The sequence below is a fragment of the Peromyscus maniculatus genome, chromosome X (genome assembly GCF_049852395.1).
Source record: "Peromyscus maniculatus bairdii isolate BWxNUB_F1_BW_parent chromosome X, HU_Pman_BW_mat_3.1, whole genome shotgun sequence".
In the NCBI taxonomy this organism is placed as follows: domain Eukaryota; kingdom Metazoa; phylum Chordata; class Mammalia; order Rodentia; family Cricetidae; genus Peromyscus; species Peromyscus maniculatus.
Genome location: NC_134875.1, coordinates 107,711,712 through 107,718,376, shown reverse-complemented (window position 1 = coordinate 107,718,376; position 6,665 = coordinate 107,711,712). Strand labels below are relative to the sequence as shown.

General features: G+C 39.2%; 1 long non-coding RNA gene and 1 other non-coding gene across 2 annotated transcripts; one reads left to right on the top strand and one right to left on the bottom strand.

Annotated features, from left to right (window-relative positions):
- Window positions 1–378: 378 nt before the first annotated feature.
- LOC121825885 (U6 spliceosomal RNA) lies at window positions 379–485 on the bottom strand. The gene has a single exon (XR_006068260.1). It is a non-coding gene; the product is annotated as a U6 spliceosomal RNA (small nuclear RNA).
- A 349-nt stretch (window positions 486–834) lies between these two features.
- On the top strand, window positions 835–6,286 carry LOC121825722 (uncharacterized). The gene is made up of 3 exons (XR_013047957.1): window positions 835–1,082; window positions 3,112–3,228; window positions 4,821–6,286. It is a non-coding gene; the product is annotated as an uncharacterized LOC121825722 (long non-coding RNA).
- The last annotated feature ends 379 nt before the right edge of the window (window positions 6,287–6,665 follow it).

The window sequence follows — 6,665 nt, the reverse complement described above, 5'->3', positions numbered from 1 at the left end:
AGTCCAGGCAGGTCTAGTCCCCTCCTCCCAGGCTGAGCCAAGTGTCCCTGTATAAGCCCCAGGTTCCAAACAGCCAGCTCATGTACTGAGGACAGGTCCCGGTCCCACTGCCTGGGTGCCTCCCAAACAGTTCAAGCTAATCAACTGTCTCACTTATCCAGAGGGCCTGATCCAGTTGGGGGCTCCTCAGCTATTGGTTCATAGTTCATGTGTTTCCATTTGTTTGGCTATTTGTCCCTGTGCTTTATCCGACCTTGGTCTCAACAATTCTCACTCATACAAACCCTCATCTTTCTCACCAATTGGACTCCTGGAACTCCACCTGGGGCCTGACCGTGGATCTCTGCATCTGGTTCCCTCAGTCATTGGATGAGGTTTAAAAATATGGAACACTTCACGAACTTGCATGTCATCCTTGCGCAGCGGCCATGCTAATCTTCTCTGTATTGTTCCAATTTTAGTATATGTGCTGCCGAAGCGAGCACGATTATAGACATCTTAACAAGGACCAGTCCCCTAAGAAAAATGCCCTCTCCCGACCCCAGTAGCATTTATCTGACAAAGCACCTTAGTTACAGGTGATAGTTTTATTAATAATTTAGTAAATTATTAATAATAATTGTTTTTTGTTCCATTTTTATCAAATTTCCTCCTTATGACCTTCATAAATTACACTGGTTATTTGATATTGGACCATAAAAAGATTTCTCATTGAGAAAGATATGTCAACGTTTCAAAGGGGACAATAGGTGTTGGCTCTTTAGAATTATTAGTCTTAGAACATTTTCACTCCTCAGAATCCACCATCTAGGCCAAGTCATCATGGAAACATTAGAATGTTTAGAACTACTTATTTCTCTGTACTAAGCAACCATTGACATTTATCCACACTGGAAGTTATCTTTGAGAGTCTTGAGACTTCTTGGGTGTCCGTTTACTCTAAACAGCTGATAGTCTCCAGGAAGAACTTAAACACCATTGGATGGATCCCAAAATCTGCTCATCTTAATTTTGCCTTTGATATACAGTCATCCTTATCCTTTCAGTACTGTCTTCTAGACTCTGTGCTCATGTATCTTCAGGTAAGTCATTCTGAGAGACCCTTTGAAAAGGAATGAATCCCAGCATTGGATCATGTGATGTGTACCACCACATCTTCCTTTATATGTAAACAGTCATACTATTGAATATGTGCCAGGAAATGAAATGGTTAAATTATGACTTAATACTCCAAATGATGGTGCTGCCAACCCACAGGGTAATCTTCCTTTTATAAATTGAATTCATCTTAGAGCTTTATAAATTATATTATTTAAAAAAAAACTTTTACCAATTTTTTCCATGCATTGTATTTTGATCACGTTTTTCCCCACCCTCAATTCCTCCCAGATCCTCCCCACCTTCTTATCCTTTGATGATGTGCACATTTACTATGGGAATACATGCAACAAACACCCAACTGTCTTGATTTGGAAGTGTACCGTTCAGTGACATAAGGTCATTTAATTGTTAATAGAAATTTCTGGAACATTTTTGTCCTCCTCATCTGAAGATTTATCCTGCCCAGTCCCTGGTAACTCCCACTGTACTTTCCATCTCTGTGGATTTTACTCTACAGGCTGTCTCATATGTGTGAAGTGATGTAATATTTTCTCCTTTGTGATTTTCTCCGTTCATTTACCATTATGTTCTCAAAGATCTCACATATTAAGTAGCGTGTCAGAATTTCCTCCTTCAGATTTGTATATGCCTTAAGCCATCAAGGAACATACACATGGTGACACCTTTGCTTACTGTGAATAGTGCCAAGAATGTTGTTAAATGAACACATGTTCAAGATAACGCTTGAATTCTTTTGGGAAGAAGCCCCAAAACTCAAATGATAATTCTCATGGTAATTCTGTTTTATCTGTGAAGGGTGACTATTTAGTTTTCTACACTGCCTGCTCCACTGGCAATGCACAAAGGTTTTTAAGTGTCTCACACTTTCATTTGAAGTTCTGTGTTTTTCTTCTTAGAAAGGAGTATTGTGCATACAAGGTTTTATTCAAGTTGAGATAAGGAGGAAAATATTTGACATGTTTTACAAATTTCTACCATTCACCACTTTCCTTTTATAGGACAGAGATGAACACTGTTGACCATTGCTGCATATAACACAGAATTCATGTATTTGTCAGCAATCTTTTTGTGTGAATAAATTCATCTACTATTAGCAGAGCCAGGGAGTGCTGCATTTGACTGTGAGCTATAAGGAGACTAGATTATCCATTATATCTCTATAACTTGCTGAACACAAGTATAATATTCCACCATTTTGTACTTTGAGCCTAACTTAATGTTTAAGATCATAGCTATGTGCCTATTATTTCAGTTTCATGAGGCTTGAGAGTTTTTTTTATTGAAAAATACTTTTTCATACAATATATTCTGGTTATGGATTCCCATCCCCCAGCTCCTCCCAGAATCTCCCTGACTCCCCATCTATACAAATCCACACCCATTCTCTCTTTCATTGGAATGCAAAGGGACATCTAAAAATAAAATAAAATAAAAACAAACTGGAAAAAAGATGAAGCAAACAAACTACCAGGAGAAAGAGCCAAAGCACAAGAAACACATATAGCTACAGGAGCACATACATGTGGACACATAGAAATCCCATAAAAGCACAATGCTGGAAACCAAAGCAGACCTGTAACGTTAAAAAAGGAGGAAAGAGGAGAGAAAAAGAAGCAGAAAAAGAATGCTCATTCAAAGCATTATGAGACAAGGAACCTCCAAATATGTCATTGAGTTCATTTTGTGTTGTCATGTACTGCCGGTCATGGGACCTGCCCTGAAGAGTGGTTTGTATACCCAGTGAGACTCCTTTTGAGACAACAAATTTTTTCTTTGAGATTGGAGATAGCATCTGAGTCAGGGATTGGGGCTTGTGGGACTGAAAGTTTACTGTTGAATATTTGCTTAAAAACCCATATGTAAATCCATAGAACTGGATGGTGAGGATGGTTTTCTGTCCTAAGGATTGGTGAGGATGTGTTATGTGGTTCACACTCTGCCTCACAGTAAATTTCTCTCTTTCTTTTCTCTCCTCTTTTTTTCTTGCAGGTGCTTCATTTTCTCCCATAATTCCCCACCCAATTCAATATTTCTTGTTACTACAAAGTAACTAAGACCATCTGGATCCATCTTCCAAATGTATAAACTCACCTATGAAACACAGAGGTAAGATCTAAGGAAAGAGCTACACCATGACCATCAAATTTGTTCTGAAGAATAAATATGCACCCACCCAACAGGTTTCAGACATGGAAAGCACCAACTCTTCAGCAATCTGAATCCTGATTCACTCTCGCTCAAAACTATTCTGTAGACAGTGTATTAACCAAGCTGGCTATCAATTCCAATCCATCTTATTGGTGTAACTTTTCAAGAAGGACATCTGTGCCTTCATTAAGTTAGGAACATAGTGAATATGTGAGAGAAAATGTTCCTGGGTAAGGAAATATAGTTTGTAGGTTCCCTGAAGCCTTCTTCATATGCAGCCACTGATATAGTCCACATTTCTACTGACTGGAAGACTCCATCTTTTTCCCTTTCTGCAGAACACCCCAGCTGAGATCTCTGGGACATAATTTTTGTCTGACCATTTTCACTTGCACACAAGAATTTGGACTGATGATACATCCTGATAACATGGTTCACAGTACCAATTAGAAATGTAATTTTGCTTCACAGAAAATATTTGCTCGTGTAAAATACATCAACATACTTTGCATATTTTAACAAAGTGAATCTGATTATCCAAAGGTATAAATTTGAACAAGTGATAGGGACAAAAAATCCATGAAGGTTGCCATGATTTCTGTTTTATGCATAATGAGTGTGTGTGTGTGTGTGTGTGTGTGTGTGTGTGTGTGTGTTGTGTTGTGTAGATGTGTTACTGATGATAGAAATCAGGGTCCAATATATACTAGGCCATGACTACGCCACTTAACTATATTCCCCAGATCCATCTTTTAAATAGATCCTCAAGATCATACCCATTCTGATTTTAATTATTAAAATCTCTATAGATTTCTTTAATAAAAATCTTACAAATTGTAACAAGTATTCAAATAAGAATGTCAGTGCCTACCAAAGCCAATTGCATAGATAACCAGTTTCCTTTCATCTTTCAAACTAAAAATGAATAAAATCTTTGTATATGTAAATAAGTCGCTTATATTTCATTGATATAAATAAGTTCACTGGCTCCTCTTTGAGAGGATCAGAGGTCAGTTCTCCACACCAACACAGTGGCTCACAACCAGCTGTAACTCCAGTCCCAGTGTCTGAAACTCTCTTCTGGACTCTACAGGCCCTGGGCATCTGAGTGGTGGGTAGATGTACATGCAAGAAAAACACCCCAAACCTCAAATAATAATTGTAAAATGTTTTGTTTTGTTTCTTTTTTATAAACCTATGTGTTTGTTGGGGGAGTGCATATGGCTGCCATGCCCTTCAAGGCCAGAAAAGGACATTGTGTCCCCTGGAGGTGGTTATGAACTGTCCAAGGAGAGTGCTGAGAAAAAATCTCTAGTCATTTGCAAGAATAGTAAGTGCTCTTACCCACTGAGCAGTCTCCAATCTCTTTCTTTTATTCTTATCTATAGTATATACAGCAGTAATACATATTAAGAAATCTTAAATGCAACTTTTAGACAGGAGAAACAAAATGGCTATTTAGAACTATCTCTCAACAGTGACTCATAATGTGTCTTCTCTTTTCTCTGATGTTCCTGGTTGATTCCACACTTCTCTGACATCATCTACAGTTCTGCTGAAGAGAAGAAGTGGATCTTCAGATTGACAAGCCTCATTTGCAGCTTTATGGTCTGGGGTTTTGAGATAAGCCTAGCTACAAGTAGATACTGGCGCCTGTGGGAATTCAACAGCAAGGTTATAAACCGAATGTACCTTGGATTGTGGGAAGCTTATTATTATCAAGAAGTCAACAAATCAGGTTCAATAACCAGGATGCCAGTGCACAGTGCTATGAACTCCAACTGGACCATTCCAATAGAAATTGAGTATGCACGGGGCCTGATCACAATGGCTAATTTTATACAGCCTGTAGTCCTTCTTTTCAGCTCATTGGCCATTATGGTCTGGCAGATCAGGGCCCCATACCCTGATTTTGTGGTCCTGTGCTACAACACTTCTATCTTTTGTATGAGTCTCAACATCATTTGCACAGTTTTGGCTGTGAGTGGGAATTATGTAGTGGACATTTATGGTAAAAGCACCCTTGACTTCCCAGCAATGTTTCCCATTAGAAAACATGATCTGGTAAGGAAGCGGAAAACCCACGTGTTCCCACTTGGGATGCTGACAGCTGTGCTTTCACTCATCAGCATTCTTGGGTTGTTGTATGAGATATGGTTACTGAAACCAAAGCCCTGATTGCCTCAATGATAGCCTGAGCTGAGGGCTCCTGTATCAGCAACATCTGCCAGAAGACTCCTCAAGATATTCCATAAGTGCACGTAAACTTCATCTACTCATTTAAAATAAAGCATTCACTTCATTTCCGTGGGTGTGTCACCTGCTTATGGCCTCCTCTACTCTACAAATGCACTCCCGTCTTTGAAGATCTTCATTTCTGGAAATCTATAGGCCAAGATCATACAAACAGATACTTCTGACAAACAAAGGCAGGAAAGAGTGCACCTAGAATCCAAGTTGCATAGATGTACATGACCAACTCCAGACCTTAAAGAAGGTTCTTTAATAAGCTCACATCTACAAACAGGAAAGCAATCATATCTCCACTGTGGGTCCTTAGCATTAACACAGCCTTGAAGGTGGAACAAGACCGCTGAGCTTTGGCACCAATGACTGTGTTGGGATTTGGGCGATCAGGAGTCCATGATGTGCAATGGAGCAAAATTAGTAGCATCCATGGGCACTGCCCACTAGGAGACACTAGCTCTTTCTATTTATCCCCGCATTGTGAAGAACTCAGCAATGCACATATGTTGCCAAATAGCCTCTCACATAGCGCATCCCTCTATTAAGAACCATTGAGCTGGACCCAAACTTTTCCCACATGGATGGAAGCTATGCTGTGGTAAGAGGATTCTGAGGAAAACTGGTAGGCAAATAAAACCACACAAGATCCTCTTGTTCCACATTGTAAACAGGTATGTTTCTGGTGAAAAAATACCAAGTCTTCATAATATATACTGGAGATATGGGTGGGAAGTTGACAAACATTATTAAAAAACCTTATTATCCAGGAGATCTACCTCATTCATTGTTTGTTCTCAGACAGCAGATAGAAGGCAACCCAGCCCCAGGGGAAGTGATTGCACCAACTTTTCCATTAAATAGCTGAATTTATTTTTATTTATTTATTTATTTTTTGTTTTTCTAGACAGGGTTTCTCTGTGTAGCTTTTTACCTTTCCTGGATCTCGCTCTGTAGTCCAGGTTGGCCTCGAACTCACAGAGATACACCTGCCTCTGCCTCCTGAGCTGAATTTAGAGTCTGAGGTTTTTTATTGCTCTTTTTTTTCAGAAAATTTTACCCCATTAAAGCATAGAGCAGTGTTTCTCAAACTTGCTAATGTGCTGACCCTTTTTATACAGTTCCTCATATTGTGGTAACCCTCAACCATT